At 41.7% G+C, this 25,257-nt stretch overlaps 1 protein-coding gene across 2 annotated transcripts in view; it reads right to left on the reverse strand.

The window, feature by feature from the left end:
- Positions 1-25,257, reverse strand: part of LOC110528991 (SLIT-ROBO Rho GTPase-activating protein 3) — a 120,619-nt gene that overhangs the window by 90,269 nt on the left and 5,093 nt on the right. The gene's annotated exons all lie outside the window — the stretch shown is intronic.

Genomic DNA, 25,257 nt, shown 5'->3' on the forward strand with positions numbered 1-25,257 from the left:
AGAACTTGTTCTCAACTAGCCTACCTGGTTAAATAAAGGAGAAATAAATAAAAATACATTAAAAAAATGAGCACGTCTGGGACCTGTTGGATCGGAGGGTGGGGGCTAGGTCCATTCCTCACAGAAATGTCCGGGAACTTGTAGGTGCCTTGGTGGAAGAGTGGGGTAAAATCTCACAGCAAGAACGGGCAAATCTGGTGCAGTCCATGAGGAGGAGATGCACTGCAGTACTTAATGCAGCTGGTGGCCACTCCAGATACTGACTGTTACTTTTGATTTTTACCCCCCTTTGTTCAGGGACACATTATTCAATGTCTGTGGATCTAGTTCAGTTTATGTCTCAGTTGTTAAATCTTGTGATGTTCATACAAATATTTACACATGCTAAGTTTGCTGAAAATAAACGCAGTTGACAGTGAGAGAACGTTTCCTTTTTTGCTGAGTTTATATGTGCTGCATGATGCGACAATAGGCTATTGATGTTTTGAGAAAGTCGCAAAAAAACTTGCGCTCTGTTCCTTGACTCAGGCTACACATGCTATTCTCTTAGGTTCGTTTTCAATCATGGGTAGTTTGGTCATATATATATTTTTTTTTTTAATCTTTTATCCCAGCCCCTGTACCCGCAGGAGGTCTTTTGCCTTTTGGTAGGCCGTCATTGTAAACAAGAACTTGTTCTTAACTGACTTGCCTAGTTAAATAAAGGTTAAATTACAATAACATTTTAATAAATGCATACTCTGGTTAGTTCACTTCAAGCATCAACCACTGTTCGAGTAGCATGCAGCCTCTTGCTACGTGACAGGTTATATTCCGCCCAAACTCTGTATGCCACAGGCTCTCCAACCCTGTTCCTGCAGCTACCCAGTGCTTAATTTGGGAAACCAAGTGAAATCAGTTCAGGAACACTGATAATAACATCTTTTCACAACTAAACATATTTCATTAAACTGTTGATAGCCCCTTTCTCTGCACGATCAAGAAAGGAATGTAGGAGAGAGAGGAGGAGATTGAAACACATGGTGGTGAGATATTCTGTAGTTAAAGGTAATGTGTCAATATTAATTATGAAAATATAAAAAGTGCCCTATTACTATACTATTGAAAATCAAATACAAATTCACTATAATTGTAGGCTAACTCTGTAAGCTGCCCTGCACAATCAATGAACCAACAGCATCTCATAGGCCTATACTTTCTCTCCAATAATCATTGATAGAAAGTTTGGAGTGTAAGAATAAAATAACCAGTCCATCCAGTATGCATAATAATTAATTCTACACTCAAAGGTGATTACTAGAATGTGTTTAATTTAGGAGTATAGGCTAGCTCGACCAATTATGCACCAAAGATATCTTCAAGCAGCTTTTTAAAAAATGTTTTTCTGCCTTGAGTATAATGCGGTAGGCTATGTATAACGGCACAATCACTATTTTTATGAAAAAATAATAATATCAGGCTTGGGCTCATATTCACATTGACATTTAAGTAATTTAGCAGACACTCTTATCCAGAGTGACTTACAGGAGCAATTAGGATTAAGTGTCTTGCTCAAGGGCACATCAACAGATTTTTCTAGTCATCTCGGGGATTCAAACCACTGACCTTTCGGTTACTGGTTCAACACTCTTAACCACTATGCCTATCCGTATGCACAAGCTCTAATGTGCATATGGTTGTTTTGAATTAATCATCACCTTAGAAAGCCTTGTCCATTTAGTTTTGTTAGGCTTTGAAACATTCACAACAACCATGGTTCAACCTGCTGTTGAACTTATTTCTTCAAATTGACCATCACAGTGAGGTGAGTTTTAAAAGTACTATAGGGCTACTGTGTTTGATGTGATTTTCGATTGCATTTGCATTGATGTCAGAGTGGTTTGAGGGAAACTAGAGCCCTGATAACCAGGCCATTAGTGACCTGCAGTACCAATGCATGTCCTAAGTGCATAAAAGGAGATTACCGTGACTCAACGTTCACATGGATTTTTATTGCGTTCACCACAGAGCACTACAGTCCCCCATTACCATCTCAAACACTGTGGCCTGTTATGGTGAGTGGAGTGCATCATCTCAACAGATCATTTCTGATCCTTCATGTTGGCTGGCTCCCACATGAGGAGGAGAGATGCAGGAATCCAAATGTGGATCCTGGGGGAGGCGTGTGAGAGTGTGTGAGCGAGATCAAAACGTTTGCAGTGCATCTGTGAATAGTCCATTGTAAAGAGGGGCATTATTAACAGACACTGAGCCTCTGCCACGCATTGTGACAAAGGAGGTGAGAAATAACACAGCCGATATGAATGAGTATGAATGAGTCGGAGAGTCATGGGTGTAAAGGGAAATACAGGAGGTTCATGGGTTTGTGTAACATCTGGGTGCGCCGCATGAAAAATAAACAGCCTCATAAGGAATTAGCCTCCTTGGCAACAATATCCCAGGCCTGCCATACCACTGTGCATTACACACAGACGGAGCACATACACACACACAGAGCACACACACACACACGTACGCAGCAGACAAAAGTGTCTGCCTCTGAGCCAAATTCACTCATCTAATCCCCTACACAACTTTGCAATATCTGGCATCTTTACTGCAGAGTTTCCGGTCTCCTTGCAAAATGCTCATGAAATTCAGCTTGGAGTAGACTCTCATACTGCACATGCCTGATGGCAATAGCCTAACCTCATCATTGTACTCTTATCCTCTTCCATTGCCAGCTTTAGGTAGGTGTGGTAGACATAGTATCCCGGTCTGTGTAACCTTCTCTCCCTCCTCCAGGCTGTTTTCTCCTCTTCCTCTGTGTCTATCCCTGCTGTAGGGTCCTGTCTGTTTCTCCCAAGTGCCAGTCCTCTCTGTCTGTCTGTCTCTCCCTAGTGCCAGCCCTCTCTGTCTGTCTGTCTCTCCCTAGTGCCAGCCCTCTCTGTCTGTCTGTCTGTCTCTCCCTAGTGCCTGCCCTCTATGTCTGTCTGTCTGTCTCTCCCTAGTGCCAGCCCTCTCTGTCTATCTGCCCTCTCTCTCCATTGGCTGATTCACCCAGACCACTGCAGCATGGCACAGCCTCTCTGCTCTGGTACCACATGATAAGGCAGTAGCAGCAGAGGCTGATCAATGGCTGGCCAGGACCCAACTGATGGAGCATCCTAAAGCAGAGAGCCGTGTGTCTGTCAGCCTGTTAATCATTACCTTCTGGTTCTTACTAGGAACTCATGTTGAAATGAGATTGATACAGTTCAACCTAGGGAGGGATAAACATTCCCTCTGCATTGAATAAACATTTATCACATGCTTATAGGTTCTTTTGGCCGGGGTAGGCCGTCATGGTAAATAAGAATTTGTTCTTAACTGACTTGCCTAGTTTAATAAAGGTTAAATAAAAATAAATTAAATATAAGGTGAAGTAGCCCTGTGTCTTCCTGCAAGTGTAACAGTATTACTTCTGTCCCTCTCCTCACCCCAACTTGGGCTTGAACCAAAAACCATTGTTACCTATCGTTCCACAAAAGCCACGGCCATTACAGAGCAAGGGAAACAACTATTTCAAGGTCTCAGAGCGAGTGACGTCACTGATTGAAGCGCTACTAGTGTGCACCACTAACTAGCTAGCCATTTCACACCAGTTACACATGTTATGGTGGAGATTTGCCAATCATAGTCATAATATTATGTGAAGATTGCTTGAGTAAAGTATTATTTGCTAGGTTCTATCTGATTCCCTTTCAATTGCCAATTCTTTCTATCTCGATTTCTTCAAACAGTTAGCTATCGAGTGGAACACCGTGAAATATCTAAAAGGAAGGAAACATGGAGGAAAATAAATAGGACCTTTAGACTGTAAATGTCATCTCCACATCACAAGTCCAGAAGTTCAGAGTCAGACAGACCACTTCACAGTGAGAGAGAAATCACGGCCAGCCTCTTTCGCCCTCTCATCTTTCCTAACCATTGATTTTCTCTCCTTCCTGAGCATCATCATCACAATGTCAGTATGTTACACAGGGCTGAACCTCACGTAAGCAAAGACCCTGGCGCACCAGACACGTCCTTTCACAACACAACCCATCAATCACAGCCGTATCCAGGCACCAGCTGCCATGGAGGACTACGGAGAATGGGCCACATGGTGTCTCCATGGCAACGCAGGCGTGCATGTGTCTCTTGGGAGCAGCTGATTGGAGGAGAGCAGGGTGGGGGAATGCGGATAGGTGCGGGAGTGGGGTGAGAAGGCACGTGTAGGTTCACTTCTTGTGACATGACATGAATGTTATTCTCTCTTTCTGTTTCTGAGTGTGCAGCAGCTGAGGCGTTTGATGTATCAAATAATGTCAATATAAAACGTCATCTTATGGTATTCCTTTGTATTATTACTGCTCTGAAACACATCCCTTAGCAGAGCTAGTAAATACAATGGCTTTATATCTACCTAGCATTAACCCTGAACATAATTTGGAGCAATACAAGTACTGTCTACTGTCTAATGTTATGTACCAGTCAAATGTTTGGACACAAATACTCATTCAAGGGTTTTTCTTCATTTTTACTATTTTCTACATTGTAGAATTTTCTTGATTTAATTTCACCATTATTTAACCAGGTAGGCCAGTTGAGAACAATTTCTCATTTAAAACTGCGACCTGGTCAAGATAAAGCAAAGCAGTGCGACAAAAACAACAACACAGAGTTACACATGGGATAAACAAACCGACAGTCAATAACAATAGAAAAATCTGAATACAGTGTGTGAAAATGAAGTAAGGAGGTAAGGCAATAAATAGGCCAATAGTGATAAAGTAATTCAAATTTAGCAATTTACCATTGAGTGATATGTGCAGATGAGGATGTGCAAGTAGAAATACTGGTGTGCAAAAGAGCAGAAAAACAAAAACAAATATGGGGATGAGGTAGTTGGTTGGATGGGATATTTACAGATGGGCTGTGTACAGCTGCAGCGATTTGTAAGCTGCTCTGACAGCTGACACTTAAAGTTAGTGAGGCAGATAAGTCTCCAACTTCAGTGATTTTTGCAATTCGTTCCAGTCATTGGCAGCAGAGAACTGGAAGGAAAGGCGGACAAAGGAAGAATTGTCTTTGGGGTGGGTGTTGCTATGGTGACCAGTGAGCTGAGATAAGGCGGGGCTTTACCTAGCAAAGACTTATAGATGACCTGGAGCCAGTGGGTTTGGCAACGAATATGTAGCGAGGACCAGGCAACGAGAGCATACAGGTCGCAGTGGTGGGTACTGTATGGGGCTTTGGTGACAAAACGGATGGCACTGTGATAGACTGCATCCAATTTGCTGAGTAGAGTGTTGGAGGCTATTTTGTAAATGACATCGCCAAAGTCAAGGATCGGTAGGATAGTTTTATGAGGGTATGTTTGGCAGCATGCGTGAAGGAGGCTTTGTTGAGAAATAGGAAGACGATTCTAGATTTCATTTTGGATTGGAGATGCTTAATGTGAGTCTGGAAGGAGAGTTTACAGTCTAGCCAGACACCTAGATATTTGTAGTTGTCCACATATTCTAAATCATAACCATCCAGAGTAGTGATGCTAGTTGGGTGGGCGGGCGGTTAGCAATCGGTTGAAGAGCATGCATTTCGTTTTACTTGCATTTAAGAGCAATTGGAGGCCACGGTAAGAGTGTTGTATGGAGTTGAAGCTCGTTTGGAGGTTTGTTAACACAGTGTCCAAAGAAGGGCCAGATGTATACAGAATGGTGTCGTCTGTGTAGAGGTGGATTAAAGAATCACCTGCAGCAAGAACGACATCATTGATATACACAGAGAAAAGAGTCGGCCCGAGAATTTAACCCTGTGACACCCCCATAGAGATGCCAGAGGTCCGGACAACAGGCTCTCTGATTTGACACACTGAACTCTATCTGAGAAGTAGTTGGTGAACCAGGCGAGGCAGTCATTAGAGAAACCAAGGCTGTTGAGTCTGCCGATAAGAATATGGTGATTGACAGACTCGAAAGCCTTAGCCAGGTTGATGAAGACGGCCGCACAGTGCTGTCTTTTATCGATCGCGGTTATGATATCGTTTACAACCTTAAGCGTGGCTGAGATGCACCCGTGACCAGCCCTTTGAAGAAAGGGATAACTGTGGCCGCTTTCCAATCTTTAGGAATCACAGACGATATGAAAGAGAGATTGAACAGACTAGTAATAGGGGCTGCAACAATGGCGGTGGATAATTTTAGGAAGAGAGGGTCCAGATTGTCTGGCCCAGCTGATTTGTAGGGATCCAGATTTTGCAGCTCTTTCAGAATATCAGCTGTCTGGATTTGAGTGAAGGAAAAGCAGGAGGGAGCTTGGGCCATGTTTCTTAGTCTCAGTGCAGTGGGAAGGTTGGGAGGAGGTACTCTTGTTCTCCATGGACTTTAGTGTCCCAAAACTTTTTGGAAATAGTGCTGCAGGATGCAAATTTCTGTTTTAAATAGCTAGCCTTTGCTGACCGTGTGTATTGGTTCCTGACATCCCTGAAAAGTTGCATATCATGGGCACTATTCGATGCTAGTGCAGTACGCCACAGGGTGTTTTTGTGAATGAATAATAGTGAAGACATCAAAACTATGAAATAACACATATGGAATCACGTAGTAACTAAAACAAAGAAACAAATCAAAATATATTTTAGATTCTTCAAAGTGGCCACCCTTCGCCTTGATGACAGCTTTGCACACCCTTGAATGAGTAGGTGTTCTAAAACTTTTGACCGGTAGTGTATGTCTTATAGACTCCTTCCATAAGTCCACTCAAGTTTCTTCAACTGTCTTCTGACTGTGATTAGAGTGATGCTGATGTTGTGCTGTGATGCCAGCAGAATCCATACTGCATTTGCCGATCACCCATCATCTTCAACCATCAGTGAATCGATGGCTTGAATAGTTTCACTGGAAATTGAATACAATGTGAAAAATGACCAGCAGTGTCAAATAATATAAACAGTGGTTATAGAGGGTGCAACCGGTCAGCACCACAGGAGTAAATGTCAGTTGGCTTTTCATAGCTGAGCATCAAGATGTCAAGACAGCAAGTGCGAGTGAGTGAGTGAGTGAGTGAGTGAGTGAGTGAGTGAGTGAGTGACTGAGTGACTGAGTGACTGAGTGACTGAGTGACTGAGTGACTGAGTGAGAGAGAGAGAGGATCGAAACACAATAACAGCGCAATAAGAATGTCAGTTTAATATTAATATAAATCCAAAATCACCTCCTATTACCCTTCTCAGAGTTTTAAGAATTGTGTGGTGTGTTCAATTATTTGTGACAATGTGGCATTTAAAGCATATTTATGAAAGAAGCAATAGGATTTCAAGCAATAGCCTACCTGTGTGTGGTCAACTATTTCAGTACCGTTTCGAGCTGTTCTGAGACAAGCACGGGGACTGGTCTTGATAAATCAATGAGATTTTTATTTCCACTGAATATCCATTTGGGTATTGGTTAGAATACAATCAGGGTGTGGAAATGTTAGGATTTTTTTGCTCTTAGTACTGTAGCCTACTCCCGACCGATCATGTTGTACAGCGCCATATTTTCCTAACGGAAACCCTGAGGGTTTAGTTTTTCGTGGAATAGAAACACCATAATATGAAACTAATTAATTAAAATACATTTCTTAAAATCAATCCCATATAATATGTTCTTATTTAAATTCTCTAGTACAGCCAATATAAAAAAGTCAAATGCTTCTCGAAGATGCCCTCTGGTGGTCAAACTAGCACTAACTAGCATTAATGGCAACAATGGCTGACACTTAAATAACATGCTATAGAATTCTGTGGCAGCGTGCAAGGTGTGCTGCAGTACGACGCAACTTTTTTAGAACCTTGTTTCAGGCTTCTACTGTGAAGGGGGAGCAAATAAGAGCTGTTTGAGTCAGGTGTCTGGCAGAAGGCCATGAGCTAAGTCGCGGGCCAGGCCATGAGCACGAGCTCTGTTCCATTGCATTTCTAAAGACAAAGGAATTCTCCGGTTGGAATATTATTGAAGATTCATGATAAAAACATCCTAAAGATTGATTCTATACATCATTTGACATGTTTCTACGAACTGTAATGGAACTGTCGTCTGAACTAAGGGCCTGCGCCTTGTGAATTTGGATTTGTGACCTAAATGCGCAAACAAAAAGGGGGTATTTGGGACATAAATTATGGACTTTATCGAAAAAACAAACATTTATTGTGGAACTGGGATTCCTGGGAGTGCATTCTGATGAAGATCATCAACGGTAAGTGAATATTTATAAAGCTATTTCTGACTTCTGTTGACTACACAACATGGTGGGTATCTGTATGGCTTGTTTTGGTGCCTAAGCGCTGTACTCAGATTATTGCATGATGTGCTTTTTCTGTAAAGCTTTTTAAAAATCTGATACAGCAGTTGCATTAAGGAGAAGTATATCTTTAAAGAGGTCAACATTCACAAGGCCGCGGGGCCAGACGGAACACCAGGACGTGTACTCAGAGCATGTGCGGGCCAACTGGCAAGTGTCTTCACTGACATTTTCAACTTCTGAGTCTGTAATACCTACATGTTTCAAGCAGACCCCCATAGTCCCTGTGCCCAATAAAGCGAAGGTAATCTGCCTAAATGACTACCGGAACGGTAGCCATGAAGTGCTTTGAAAGGCTGGTCATGGCTCACATCAACACCATCATCTGGGAAACCATAGACCCACTCCAATTCGCATACCGCCCCAACAGATCCACAGATGACGCAATCTCAATCGAACTACACACCGCCTTTCCCACATGGACAAAAGGAACACCTATGTGAGAATGCTCTTCATTGACTACAGCTCAGCATTCAACACCATAGTGCCCACAAAGCTCATCACAAAGCGAAGGACCCTGGGACTAAACACCTCCGACTGCTACTGGATCCTGGACTTCCTGACGGGCCGCCACCAAATGGTAAGGCAACAACTGCCATGCTGATCTGCCACGCTGATCCTTAACACTCGGTCCCCTCAGGGGTGTGTGCTTGGTCCCCTCCTGTACATCCTGTTCACCCACAACTGCGTGGCCAAGCAAGACTCCAACACCATCATTAAGTTTGCTGACAACACAACAGTGGTAGGCCTGATCACCAAAAGCGATGAGACAGCCTATAGGGAGGATTTCAGAGACATGGCAGTGTGGTGCCAGGACAACAACCTCTCCCTCAATGATGAACAAGACATAGGAGCTGATCGTGGACTACAGGAAAAGGAGACCCGAACAGGCCCCCAATAACATCAATGGGGCTGTAGTGGAACAGGTTGATAGCTTCAAGTTCCTTGGTGTCCACATCACCAACAAATGATCATGGCCCAAACACACCAAGACAGTCGTGAAGAGGGCACGACAACACCTTTCCCCCCCCATTTGGCATGGGTCCCCAGATCCTCAAAAAGTTCTACAGCTGCACCATCGAGAGCATGGTTGCATCACCGCCTGGTATGGCAAATGCTCAGCATCCGACCGCAAGGCGCTACAGAAGGTTGTGCCTACGGCCCAGTACATCAATGTGGCCAAGCTTCCTGCCACCCAGGACCTGTATGTACAAATTACATCGACTAAGCTATACCCCCTCACATACCCCCGTTTATAGCCTCGTTATTGTTATTTTATTGTGTTACTTTTATTTTATTTTCTATTTTAGTTATTTAGTAAATACTCTATTTCTTGAACTGCTTTGTTGGTTAAGGGCTTGTAAGTAAGCATTTCAAGGTCACCTGTTCTATTCAGCGCATGTGATAAACAAAATTTGATTTGATTTGATTTTGAGATCTGAAAGCACTTACTTAGACACACTCAACAGATGAGTTTCTCTCTCGTGCATCTCTCACACCTCCTTTGCTAAGGAAAATAATCGCCTCATCCAGAAAGAGTCATCAATTATTCACTGCAATCCTTCTCAGTGTTTGCCAAGACTGTCTTGTAAGTCCAGATCAGAGACAGTACAGTGGTGATGAGAGACAAGACCAGGGCATCGTCATGTAATAATAACATCCTGCTGTGCTGTGAGTCCTGGGCCAGTGTGAAAGGCTGGAAATCATGAATACCTATAATTGGGAATCCACTACTGAGGCCACTGGGACCAGACAGTACTGCCAGTTGAGACAGTATAAGAGAGCAGAGCAGGACCCTGGAGACCCCATCCATAGACAGACTGGATTGTGTCTTAATGTCAGTGCTGGGATCTGTTCTGCTGTGGGGCTCACCTGTGGAGCACAATGGAGCAATTCACAAAACACAGCCTAACTAACATGCTCCACAGTCATGAGCCTCAGACATTCTATGGGGCTAGTTGATAAAACAATCCTCTCTACACATGGATTCATCATCGAGCCATAGTGCAGTACAATGTATGTGTGATGGTAAGTGAATGTATAAGCCAGGGGTGTCAAACTCATTTTTCCCACAGGCCGTATTCGGTCTTCACTGAGATCCGTAGAGCCACACTTAAAATTGATGATATTTGCTGGTCGTCAAAATTAGCCATTAGTTCTCTAACCATCGCTTTTGCAATTTTCGATGCTCCCTGAGTATCTAGCCTTCGTTTTGATTGACTGTTAGCAAGCTGGACAGAGTGAAATGACAATAACAGTAGGTCCATGATCATTTCTACAGAGTTTCGATTTGGTTTTAGTAATTTCAATGTCGATTATAATACTTGTTTTACTCAAACCACCCGCAGGCCGGATTGAATGGGCTCATAGGCCAAGAAGATGATTTAGCTCCACAGTGCTCTTGATCTAATACATCCATCTAGAGTAGACTGCTAGAAAGTAACACCACCTACGATTAGTCACTTGACAAATGTGTTCTTCTAGATCTTCAGTAATGTATAATGGGAGTCTTTGCTGCGATGCTACAATAAATCTCTTCTGTGCTGCTAATAGCTGTCTCAGCTAATTGGTGTTTTCATTCATTATCAATGTTTTATGGCACGTGCTTTATTGCTATATCATATTGTTAATCAGCCAGGTCCAAGGATAATTAGGAGTTTATTAATAACAATTGTTTGTACCTTTTCTCTCTTCTTATTAAGTGAAGTAGGTCTAGCTAAGAGTTGGCAGTTTGCTGTTGCTAATGTTACTGGTTGCAGGACGTCAGTGTTATTTTAGCATTCCTCACCGCTGGCCATCTCAGAGACAGAGAGGTTAAATCATCTGAAAAGTAGAGTGGTCCCGCTGTGTCCTCCATGGAAATTCCTTGGCTAGGAACTAATGTGGCCTCAAGACCATGCAATCATTTCCCCTGCCTGGCCGTGCTCCCAGAGCACACACTTTATTTAGGATTTTTTTCCTTCCCTTTCTGTAATGGTTTTTGGGGCTTTTGTCTCACTTACAATTCTTTCGAGCACATAAAACTGACTGCACGCTGAGTTGTGTGAGATCATGTATTGAAATGGCAGTAAGTATTAAGGAAAATTCAATCTCATTCCAGTCGTATACTGACTGTAGGCCAATGTGTACAACATCAATGTCGAGGCAAACATAACGCTTGAACCTGGGGACTAATCTGTTATTGTAACAGACAAATGAGAAAGTAATACTCTACAGATCACACACTAAACAGAAGCCTTTGCTTTTCAACAAAGGCCTGATTATTTATGTAATCCATGGGAAATGTCTACAAACTAGCAATTTGTTGTGAGCAGCTGCAGTCACTTCAGATTTGGCCAATTGGGACCAGGACAACTACAGTACAGCAAACACTGATTGCATTGGCTAAATTGGCCAACACATTGACCTTTATGGTGAAGCAGGGCCTTATCATAGTTTACAGTGATCTAATGTAGACCAGTGCTTCACGGTGGTGGTTTGGAACTTGGGGACCATAGACATCATATAAACCACTGGTTGGTACTCACGGCCCAATTCCTTCACACTATGCTCAGTACGCTGTGGCCAGAAATCTTGTTTTGATTATTAAGTGGATTATGGCACAGAAAACTAATGACAACTGATCTAGAATAATTATTAATGCCAAATATTCATACTGTTGATTATGGTTGGTTATCAACAAAGGGAAAACAGAAGCTAGTCTTCTTGGGCTTACCCGGATACATAATCAGTGGTGGAAAAAGCCTCCAATTGTCATACTTGAGTAAAAGTAAAGAAACCTTAATAGAAAATTACTCAAGCAAAACCCAAAAACAAACAAAAGACAACTATTGTAAAATATACTGTGTCCGTAAAATGTATATAGTGCGTATAAGCTGGAAGTGTTTATGTCCATTAGTTTACTCCAATTAGGGGAGGGGGGGTAGGGTTAGGGGAAAATAATAAAGGAAGATATCTTTATTTTTACATTGTAAGATAATACACACAAAATACACAATAAACACATGGAATCATGTAGTAACCAAAAAAGTGTTAAACAAATCAAAATATATATTATATTTTGAGATTCTTCAAAGTAGCCACCCTTTGCCTTGATGACAGCTTTGCACACTCTTGAAATTCTCTCAACCAGCTTCATGAGGTAGTCACCTGGAATGCATTTCAATTAACAGGTGTGCCTTGTTAAAAGTACATTTGTGGAATGTATTTCCTTCTTAATGCGTCTGAGACCGTTTGGACTCTGAACTGGTTTTGACCTTTTTGCCTGTCCACGACCATTCTCCTGTCTTCCCCTATTGAATTAATAAATATTGTAAGACTCCAACCATCTGCCTCATGTGTCTGCATCTGGGTCTCGCCTTGTGTCATGATATCTACAGGCTAATAAATTGAATATACACCATCACAATAAATCCATTATTTATTTTAGCAGGTCTAAAGAAACATTATGGTGATATGCTATCTGGCTATGTGCCATGCCATCGGCAGTAGGCTTGTTAATTTAGCACACAAGATATGTCCTGTGTCCTGTGCCATTATTTTATATTACATGTAGATATAGAGTTATTTGGCATATTCCGTTGAGAATGATACAAACATTATGTCTTAGAAATCAAAACATATATGGGCTACATGGTGCGACTACAGGCTACTGATGTTTTGAGAAAGTCGCAAAAAAAGCTTGTGCTCTGTTCCTTGCCTCAGGCTGCACATGCTGTTCTCTCATCAGGTGATGATATTTTCACCCATCAGACTATTCTAAATGTTGTCTTTACTAGTATGCTATGTAAAATTTAATTTGATATAGACTGGCCTATTATCAAATGGGCAAGAACAAGGGCATGTCAAAAAAGACATGTCATCCATAAGCATTGGAATAGCGAAGGCCACTTTCCCGCAGGTATGTTTTTCACTCATGTCAAGTAGTGACAGGTGATATTCTGCCACAAGACTGTATGCCATGGGCTCTCCAACCTTATTCCTACAGCTACCCAGTGCTTCATTTGGGAAACCAAGTGAAATCTGTTTGGTACATCAATAGTAACATGTTTTCACAACAAAACACTGTTGACAGCCCCTCTGCCCGCTGGAGAAAGGAATAAAGGATAGAGAGGAGGAGATGGAAACTCACTGTGGTGAGATATTCTGTAGCTAAAGGCAATGGGTCAGCCTATTAATTATGAAAATACAAAAACTGCCCTATTTCTAGGCTATTCAAAATCAGATACAAATCCACTATCTGAATTTGTTTCATTTAGGCTAGACCAATTATTTACCAGGTCACCTGTGCTAGCAAGACAGAGGGCCTGGGTTCGAGCCTCTGTGTGTGCCAAATCAGGAGGAAGTGGTAGTCGATAGGAAAGCAGCGCGACGTCCTTTACATTGGGTGTATACTGGTCATTAATAATATTCATGAGAGTAGAACGCTGATTGGCCAGCTCATCCTCTATAAGGAAATAGCAAGCATTTTTTAAATGATCTGTTTGAGGTGGGGGTTTTTTAAAGTGTTTTTTTCTTCAATTTATGCTTTGTCCACAAATACAGGTATAGGACGAGTCAACAACATTATTTGGGTATGAGTAAACAGAATATATTAACTTTTAAAAGTGAGATTTTTACTGGACAGTTACTTTAAAAGTTATTTGCTAAGGAAAAACAGAAGAACACAGGGACAATCCCCAAAAATATATTGGCATAGTGGTGTCCTCTTCCAAGCTAAACTTACTAAAGTTCTTAATAGGGAATTATTGTCAGACGTGCAAAATAGTATGTATTCTCTAACTATTCACATAATTTCACTGAAAGGCTAAAGACTAGATGTACCTGTGCAGTACAGTATTTATAGTACACATCTCTGACTGTATCTCAGTAATAGTAATGGTGTGATCACTAGGTTTGACTCTAAATATCCCAGGGATGTTTAGCAGACCTCTGGGTAATATTGAAATTACACAGACAGAGTGCAGTTGGGTATACCTGCTAAGTGAGATGTTCATTAAATCCCACTCAGGTTTTATTGAATCTGCAGAGCAGGTTTAGTTTGTTTGCTTTTGGTCTGCTTGAGGAGAACCTGCAGAACCTACCTCAACAGCCCAGCAGTGGAAACCTGAGCCCAAAGGTGTAAAAGCGAACTTGACCAGACCACAGAGTGCTGCCTGCCTACAGCAACATGACCCTGTTTTCTCTGCAGAGTGTGTGTGTGTGTGTGTGTGTGTGTGTGTGTGTGTGTGTGTGTGTGTGTGTGTGTGTGTGTGTGGAAGGCTGCCAACAGGACAGGCAACCTACTGCCCCATAGCTAGGGCTGGGCGTAGGGGGAAGAGGGAAAATAACAGCCCATGATAAGTGACAGACAAATCTAATAAAAATGGAGCAGTGACAAAGACATGTATGTCTCATGGTAGGGTGGGGTATGCAAAATAGGTTAACTTTGAGCATCTCTCTCTTAAATGTTTTGGCTTTCTGACCACTTCTACCATGGGCAAACATGTATGGAAAGTTTCGTTCAAATGAAAATGGATGCAGTCAAAAAGTGATTGAAATCAAACATGTTCATCATCGTGGGCTCAAATTACTATTAAAGTCATTCACTGATTCACTGACACCATTCTAGCAATGTTCTAGAAATACAAACCAAGCAACCTTGCAGGAGCCAGCTGTGCTTTGTCATGGCCTATCAGAAAGGCACCGCTGATCATCAATCCTCACTCTTTCTTGTGTATCATCCAATCCCAAAGTGCAATAACTCACCATATGACATGTGCCACTTCACAAACTGAATCTAATATTGGTAGCAAAAAGTGGCTGGGCACTAGAGAAAGGGAAAGCTGCCATTGTTAACCAACTGCTGTCAGAGCCCCCTGTGTTGGTGGCTGGAGACCCTCCGTGTGTTTGAGCAGCTGAGAAAGAGTGATGAGGAGGATTTCTACATAAATTAACATCAGTCTCTCCCTTACTCTCTTGTCTTACACACAGCCAGGCTTTATGGAACAAGAGCAAGGCTTCCATCATTCTAATATTTCTACCACTGTTCTTTGTATTTAGTTACACTGTTTATACACACCAGATATGTATATACTGGATTCTTGACATATGAAGCTCACTCTAATATACTGTATCTAGTGCTGTACATCATTCTTAGTTTATCTTAGTATTCTTAGTATATTCTTAGTAAATTCTTACAGGGTACATACAGTCGGGCAAAAAAGTATTTAGTCAGCCACCAACTGTGTATGTTCTCCCACTTAAAAAGATGAGAGAGGCCTGTAATTTTCATCATAGGTACACTTCAACTATGACAGACAAAATGAGAAAAAAAATCCAGAAAATCACATTGTAGGATTTTTAATGAATTTATTTGCAAATTATGGTGGAAAATAAGTATTTGGTCACCTACAAACAAGCAAGATTTCTGGCTCTCACAGACCTGTAACTTCTTATTTAAGTGGCTCCTCTGTCCTCCACTCGTTACCTGTATTAATGGCACCTGTTTGAACTTGTTATCAGTATAAAAGACACTTGTCCACAACCTCAAACAGTCACATTCCAAACTCCACTATGGCCAAGACCAAAGAGCTATCAAAGGACACCAGAAACAAAATTGTAGACCTGCACCAGGCTGGGAAGACTGAATCTGCAATGGGTAAGCAGCTTGGTTTGAAGAAATCAACTGTGGGAGCAATTATTAGGAAATGGAAAACCACGCAAGATCTCACCCCGTGGGGTCAAAATGATCACAAGAACGGTGAGCAAAAATCCCAGAACCACACGGGGGGACCTAGTGAATGACCTGCAGAGAGCTGGGACCAAAGTAACAAAGCCTACCATCAGTAGCACACTACGCCGCCAGGGACTCATATCCTGCAGTGCCAGACGTGTCCCCCTGTTTAAGCCAGTACATGTCCAGGCCCGTCTGAAGTTTGCTAGAGAGCATTTGGATGATCCAGAAGAAGATTGGGAGAATGTCATATGGTCAGATGAAACCAAAATATAAATTTTTGGTAAAAATTCAACTCGTCGTGTTTGGAGGACAAAGAATGCTGAGTTGCATTCAAAGAAAACCATACCTACTGTAAATCACAGGGGTGGAAACATCATGTTTTGGGGCTGTTTATCTGCAAAGGGACCAGGACGACTGATCCGTGTAAAGGAAAGAATGAATAGGGCCATGTATCGTGAGATTTTGAGTGAAAACCTCCTTCCATCAGCAAGGGCATTGAAGATGAAACGTGGCTGGGTCTTTCAGCATGACAATGATCCCAAACACACCGCCCGGGCAACGAAGGAGTGGCTTCGTAAGAAGCATTTCAAGGTCCTGGAGTGGCCTAGCCAGTCTCCAGATCTCAACCCCATAGAAAATCTTTGGAGGGAGTTGAAAGTCTGTGTTGCCCAGCAACAGCCCCAAAACAGCACTGCTCTAGAGGAGATCTGCATGGAGGAATGGGCCAAAATACCAGCAAAAGTGTGTGAAAACCTTGTGAAGACTTACAGAAAACGTTTGACCTCTGTCATTGCCAACAAAGGGTATATAACAAAGTATTGAGATAAACTTTTGTTATTGGCCAAATACTTATTTTCCACCATAATTTGCAAATAAATTCATTAAAAATCCTACAATGTGATTTTCCAGATTTTTATTCCTCATTTTGTCTGTCATAGTTGAAGTGTACCTATGATGAAAATTACAGGCTTCTCTCATCTTTGTAAGTGGGAGAACTTGCACAATTGGTGGCTGACTAAATACTTTTTTGCCCCACTGTATATACAGTGCCTTGCGAAAGTATTCGGCCCCCTTGAACTTTGCGACCTTTTGCCACATTTCAGGCTTCAAACATAAAGATATAAAACTGTATTTTTTTGTGAAGAATCAACAACAAGTGGGACACAATCATGAAGTGGAACGACATTTATTGGATATTTCAAACTTTTTTAACAAAACAAAAACTGAAAAATTGGGCGTGCAAAATTATTCAGCCCCCTTAAGTTAATACTTTGTAGCTCCACCTTTTGCTGCGATTACAGCTGTAAGTCGCTTGGGGTATGTCTCTATCAGTTTTGCACATCGAGAGACTGACATTTTTTCCCATTCCTCCTTGCAAAACAGCTCAAGCTCAGTGAGGTTGGATGGAGAGCATTTGTGAACAGCAGTTTTCAGTTCTTTCCACAGATTCTCTATTGGATTCAGGTCTGGACTTTGACTTGGCCATTCTAACACCTAGATATGTTAATTTTTGAACCATTCCATTGTAGATTTTGCTTTATGTTTTGGATCATTGTCTTGTTGGAAGACAAATCTCTGTCCCAGTCTCAGGTCTTTTGCAGACTCCATCAGGTTTTCTTCCAGAATGGTCCTGTATTTGGCTCCATCCATCTTCCCATCAATTTTAACCATCTTCCCTGTCCCTGCTGAAGAAAAGCAGGCCCAAACCATGATGCTGCCACCACCATGTTTGACAGTGGGGATGGTGTGTTCAGCTGTGTTGCTTTTACGCCAAACATAACGTTTTGCATTGCCCAGGTGGCTTGTGGCAAACTTTAAACAACACTTTTTATGGATATCTTTAAGAAATGGCTTTCTTCTTGCCACTCTTCCATAAAGGCCAGATTTGTGCAATATATGACTGATTGTTGTCCTATGGACAGAGTCTCCCACCTCAGCTGTAGATCTCTGCAGTTCATCCAGAGTGATCATGGACCTCTTGGCTGCATCTCTGATCAGTCTTCTCCTTGTATGAGCTGAAAGTTTAGAGGGACGGCCAGGTCTTGGTAGATTTGCAGTGGTCTGATACTCCTTCCATTTCAATATTATCGCTTGCACAGTGCTCCTTGGGATGTTTAAAGCTTGGGAAATCTTTTTGTATCCAAATCCGGCTTTAAACTTCTTCACAACAGTATCTCGGGCCTGCCTGGTGTGTTCCTTGTTCTTCATGATGATGATGCTCTGCGCTTTTAACGGACCTCTGAGACTATCACAGTGCAGGTGCATTTATACGGAGACTTGATTACACACAGGTGGATTGTATTTATCATCATTAGTCATTTAGGTCAACATTGGATCATTCAGAGATCCTCACTGAACTTCTGGAGAGAGTTTGCTGCACTGAAAGTAAAGGGGCTGAATAATTTTGCACGCCCAATTTTTCAGTTTTTGATTTGTTAAAAAAGTTTGAAATATCCAATAAATGTCGTTCCACTTCATGATTGTGTCCCACTTGTTGTTGATTCTTCACAAAAAAATACAGTTTTATATCTTTATGTTTGAAGCCTGAAATGTGGCAAAAGGTCGCAAAGTTCAAGGGGGCCGAATACTTTCGCAAGGCACTGTATTTATTGCATTTTGATTACTGTTACAGTGCTATATGAGTTGTTTAAAAATAAAACTTGGAGATTCGAACAAGCAACCATTTGGTGCTCTAACTGCTAGGCAACCTGCAGCCTCTCTCCCTTCATGGTTCATTTGGATGGCTTACATTATTTACAGCATTTCATGAAGCATGCTAAAATATTCCCTGTCTTCCCAATTTTACAGTAGTAGAATACAGTTCACATTGATCAAGACAGATTCTCTCTCTCTCCCTCTTCATTATTCTTAATGATCAAGCTCCATCTCTTATTTGCCTCCTTTGAATTTCACAGGCCACTACCCTGAAATGCAGGGAACACAGTGACAGCAGCACAGGGCTGGATTATCTAGGACTGCACTGGGTGAAATTGCATCATTGATATTAGAGGTTGACCGATTAATCGGAATGGCCGATTAAGTTGGGCCGATTTCAAGTTTTCATAACAATCGGAAATCTGTATTTTTGAAGACGATTTTGCCCCCAAACATTTTTACACCTTTATTTATCTAGGCAAGTCAGTTAAGAACACATTCTTATTTTTAATGACAGCCTAGGAACGGTGGGTTAACTGCCTTGTTCAGGGGAAGAACGACAGATTTTTACCTTGTCAGCTCTGGGATTCAATCTTGCAAACTTACTGTTAACTCGTCCAACGCTCTAAACACCTGCCTTTTATTGCACTCCACGAAGAGCCTGCCTCTTACACGAATGCAGTAGAAGCTAGCTAGCATTAAACTTATCTTATTAAAAACAATCAATCAATCATAATCACTAGTTAACTACACATGGTTGATGATATTACTAGTTTATCTAGCGTGTCCTGTGTTGCATATAACCGATGCAACGCAGGGGGATGATTTAACAAAAGCGCATTTGCGAAAAAAGCACAATCATTGCACGACTGTACCTAACCATAAACACCAATGCCTTTCTTAAAATCAATACACAGAAGAATATATTTTTAAACCTGCATATTTAGCTAAAAGAAATCCAGGTTAGCAGGCAATATTAACCAGGTGAAATTGTATCACTTCTCTTGCGATAAAATACCGAACGGTTCCGTATTTCAGTGAAATAATAAACGTTTAGTTGTCGAAATGATAGTTTCCGATTCGACCATATTATTATTATTATTTTTATTTTTTTATTTTTTCAGATATTTTTTATTAAACACACACAAGAATAGTGTATAGGTATACAAGACAGGTATACAATTCTTATCTAAACATAAAAGAGCATACAGGAACAACAAGACCCAGAGTTCCTGGTGCAGAACAAATAATACAAAACACGACATACAAAACAAGGACACGTAGAAAGAAAGAGGGAAGATGTCCCCCCTACCCCCCCCCCCCTTATTCCCCCAACCCCCCCCCCCCCCTCCCAACTGCTCGGGTGGCAGGGCCAGCACATGCTGCCCAAAGGTAGATTAAAATATTACAATTGAGAGTGCGTTAATAAGTACAAATTCACAGCGCCGACTCGTCCAAGTAGGAGAGGAAAGGCTGCCAGATTTGATCAAATGTTGATAATTTATTGTTCAGAATATATCTAATTCTCTCTAAGTGTACAGTGTTTGCCAATTCACTGAGCCATAATTTGGTAGAGGGCGCTTCCCTCCTTTTCCAAAACAACAAGATTAGTTTTTTTGCCGAGATGAGACCGTACGAGATTAGTTGTTTTTGGGGGTTGGTTAATCCGTTTAGGGACTCAGATACTCCCAGGATTATCAGAAGCGGGTCTGGATCTATTGAAGTCTCCAAAACTTCAGAGAGAGGATCCCAAAAATTCCACACCAATAACCATGCAAGCTAGAGCATAGGGCAAAGCAGTGGAGTAGTGTACCCTGCACAGCCTGACATTTATCACATGTAGGGGATGTCAGAAAATATCCTATGCAGTTTTTTTTTTGAATAGTGTAATCTGTGTAACACCTTGAATTGTATGAGACGATGTCTGGAATTAATGGAGCATGTGTGGATCTACTCCAAGCTCTCTTCCCAGTCTGCCACCGAGATGTCAGTCCCTAGTTCTTCCTCCCATTTTGCCTTGATGGCATCTGTAGAAGGTGTGCTAACAGATTGAAAAGCATCATATAGACAAGATATCAGTTTGTCTGAGGTGGGGCATATTTTTATGCATCCGTCAAACATGGAAGGTTTAGCATTCCCAAATGTTGGGAGGTGTTTTCTAACGTAGTCTCTAATTTGTAGGTATCTGAAAAAATTACTTCTGGGAAGATTATAAGTTTCCCTCAGCAACTCAAAGGAAGCAAAGATCCCTTCTATGTATAAATCCCCTATGGTACTTATCCCCAACTCTCCCCATCGCTCAAAGGTGTTATCAAGGTTAGAAGGGGCAAAGGAGGGATTCCTGGTGACAGGGAGCATGAATGACATTGGTCTGAGCTCAAAGTGGACTTTAATTTGCTTCCAGATTCGGACTGTGCTATGTATAATAGGATTGTTACAATAAAGTGACATCTCCAGATTGACAGGCGACAAAATCACAGCGCCAATAGAGAAGGGGTGACGACACTCACGCTCCATACTAAGCCAGCTGGATGCCGGAAGTACGTCATCCAACAGAAACGTAACAACGCGGAGGTTAGCGGCCCAGTAATAAAATATAAAATTTGGGAGAGACAATCCTCCTTCCATCTTGGATTTACAGAGGTGTTTTTTACCTATCCTGTGTGTTTCATAATCCCAGATGAAAGGATTGATAATTGAGTCCAGTTGTTTATGAAAGGATTTAGGTATGAATACTGGGATGTTCTGATATAGGTAGAGCAGTTGTGGGAGGAAGACCATTTTAATGGCATTAATTCTTCCAAGCAGAGAAATTGGGAGAGTTCTCCAAAATAGTATGTTTGCTTTGAGTTTTTGTATCAGAGAGGGGAAATTCTCTTTAAATAGTAAGGAGTATTGTTTGGTAACTACAATTCCTAGGTAGGTACATTTTTCTGAAGATAACTTAAATGGGAGATGTTCTAGCCAGGAGGTATTTTGCGACCGTATGGGCATTAATTCACTCTTGTTCCAATTTATTCTGTATCCCGAGAAGGTACCAAACAAATTGATCACATCCAGAATAGCTGGGATACTAGCCTGGGGTTCTGTTACATAGAGGAGGATGTCATCTGCGTATAGGGAGATCTTAGTCTTAGATCTTTAGTATTATAGCCATGTATTGGTGCATGAGATCTAATCGTCTGAGCGAGCGGTTCGGTAATTAGGGCGAAGAGCATAGGCGACAGCGCACAACCCCTGTTGAGGTTAAATCGGGGCGACAATGATTGGTTAGTGAGTATTCTGGCACAGGGGTTCCTATATAAAAGCTGGATCCAATTTATGAACCTATCTCCAATATTACATTTCTGTAGGACCTTGAATAGATAGGGCCACTCAACTTGGTCAAAGGCCTTTTCGGCGTCAAGAGATATGACGGCAAGGTCCACGTTGGGTAACCTCTGAGAATACATAATATTGAAGAGGCGCCTGAGATTGAAGAATGAGTTTCTGTTAGGGATAAAGCCGGTCTGATCCGAATGGACCAATTTGCCAATTAAAGTGCTAAGCCTGTTAGCCAGAGTTTTTGCTAAAATCTTTTGGTCTGTATTAAGGAGAGATATTGGTCTGTATGACCCTACCTCTTCTGGATCTTTACCCTTCTTATGTATAACTGTAATGAACGCTTCGTCCAAAGTAGAAGGGAGAGCTCCATCTTCATTGGCCTGAACCAACATTTTGTGCAGGTAGGGAGAGAGCATGTTGCTGAATGTTTTATAGAATTCACCAGGGTATCCATCTGGGCCCGGGGTCTTGCCACTCTTTAGAGATTTAATTGTTTCTCGAATTTCATCAAGATATATTTCCTTATTCAGGAAGTTAGAATCTTCCTGGTTCAGGGCAGGAAGATTACAGTCCTCCAAAAATGTTTGCATAATTAAGGGGTTAGGATCCGCTTTAGATGTATATAGTCTCATAAAACTGCCGGAATCTGTCATTGATGTCTTTGGGGGAAGAGAGTAATTCCCCAGATGCAGATTTAACCCTGTGAATCATTCGGTCACTCACATTTGTTCGAAGTTGTCTGGCGAGTAATTTGTGTGGTTTGTCACCAAACTCAAAATATTTTTGCTTGGCATAGAGAAAAGATTTAGCAATTTTAGCTGAGAGAATCTGATTATATTCCAATTTTAAAGAGGTCATTTTTTTATGTTTCTCCATAGATGGGTGGCTAGCATTCTCCCTATCCAGTAAGTGAATTTGTCCCTCCAGTTCTTCCAGTTTTACTCTGTTTTGCCTACTCCTGGCAGCCTGAAAGGAGATGATACAGCCTCTCAGATAAGCCTTCAGTGTTTCCCACAATAATGCCGGGGAGGTCTCTCTGTTGTCGTTGGTATCAAAGAAAAATGTAATTTGGTCTTTAAGATATTCACAGAATGTTGGTTCTGTGAGGAGCTGAGGATTCAACCTCCAGACCCTCTCGTTTGGTACAATGTCACCCAATCTCAGGGAGAAGGTGAGTGGACTGTGGTCCGAGATTATAATATCATGATACCTCACATTACAGGTATAGGGGAGTAGTCTAGCATCCAACAAAAAGTAGTCAATTTGAGTGTAAACCTTGTGAACATGAGAGTAAAAGGAGTATTCCCTACCCGTAGGATTAGCGATCCTCCATATATCAAATAAGTTTGAATTTTTTAATGTAGGTATTCAAGAATTTGCTTGAATAGGAGGTAGGGGTTCGCCGGGTAGAGGATCTATCCAAATATTGGTCTAGCACACAGTTAAGGTCCCCTCCAATGACCAGGTTAGTATGGGAGATATCTGGAATCAGGGCAAGGACTCTTTTGAAAAAAGAGGGGTTGTCAATGTTTGGCCCAGAGGTATTTAGTAGAGTTACTGAGGTAGAGTGGATTTCTCCTATTGCGATCACATACCGACCCTCTTTATCCGCAATAGTGGTTTTATGTAGAAAGGGAATTCCTTTCCGTACCAGAATCGCTGTGCCTCTCGTTTTGGCAGAGAAGTTAGAGTGATACACTTGCCCCACCCACCTACACTTAAGTCTGCTATGAGAGTTATTCTTCAGATGGGTTTCTTGCAAAAATATAATATCAGACGAGAGTGCTTTCAAGTGGGCTAGGACCTTGCCCCTTAATTGGTTCGTTTAAACCCTTGACATTCCAGGAAGTGAATGTAAGCCCCGCCCTCCTCTCGTTTGTAGTTCCTATGGTGGCCTGCATACCATGTAACTTGATAAAAAGGTAAGAAAGCGCACCAAACCATCACGATCAGCATATGTAGCACCTACACCCGAGCAGTATCCAACCCACCCCTCCCCCCCTGCAAGCACCTTTACTTCCCACCCTGTTCCCCTAATTTCCCCAACACTTACACCCCCCCCCCCCCCCCCCCCCCAATCAACCCACATTTAACAGGCATGCACAAACAGGAGAGAAAAAAAAGGAAAAATTAAAATAATAAAACATTGTCTGGCCGTTGCCAAAAAAGCACGGCGCGACCTCGAACAAGAGGTAAAACAAAAATAAAATCCCAACTATACGTTCAACTCTCATTATCCTAGAACTTCTACTAACATATGAACTGAGGAGGCTCCCGCGAGTTAAGTGTTCAGTTAGCATCTAATAAACCTAAACAGAATAAGTTGCAACTTAAACATATTGCGCATTTAAGCGTCATCCTGGGTCAATCCCAGAGATAAGCAAGATATAGCCTCAAGATTATATTGCTAAGCACTGCCGGTCAAAAAATAAACCATCCGCAACCGACATACAACCTTTACATACTGTGGGTCAGGAGATCGGAACAAGGATTTGTTAAATTAAAACGTTCCCCCCCATTAACAAAAATGTTTTAAATAAAAAATAAATAAAAATATATATACACACACACACACACACACACACACACATATATATATATATATATACATACACATACACACACACATATATACACACATACATACATACATACATACGTATGTATACATACCCACACAGAAAAATCATATATAAAAATATATATTTAAAGAATATGTATATACATCACATACAAACATTCATACCCCAGACTAACAATCTACACTGATTTAAAATATACACATACATAATATTAAAATGCTAAGAGAAAATAGTAATAAAGTACAAATGGTAAACTTCTCTGCGTCCAAAACCGAGGAGAGCCAAATCTTCTCACCGGAAGGCGGGGTAATTCTTAGTCTTGCAGGGAAGAGTAAGGCTGGGCAAAGATGGAGTTTGTAGAGTTTGGTCATGACATCTCTGTAGTCGGCGCGATGCTTTGCCACATCGGGCGCATAATCCTCATATACACGGAATGGATGCCCTTTATGTGACAGGTTGCCCCTCACTCGAGCTTCACGCAGGATAAGATCCTTGGTCTTGAAACTGTGACAACAGATGATTACTGGGCGAGGACGTTGGCCCGGTCCAGGCACTGGGACAAGGGAGCGATGTGCGCGGTCCCGCTGGGGATCCGAATCCAAAACATCCGATCCCATTGCATCCTTCAATAGCTTGGCG

The sequence above is a fragment of the Oncorhynchus mykiss genome, chromosome 7 (assembly GCF_057628025.1).
Source record: "Oncorhynchus mykiss isolate SJ-2025 chromosome 7, ASM5762802v1, whole genome shotgun sequence".
Taxonomy (NCBI): Eukaryota; Metazoa; Chordata; class Actinopteri; order Salmoniformes; family Salmonidae; genus Oncorhynchus; species Oncorhynchus mykiss.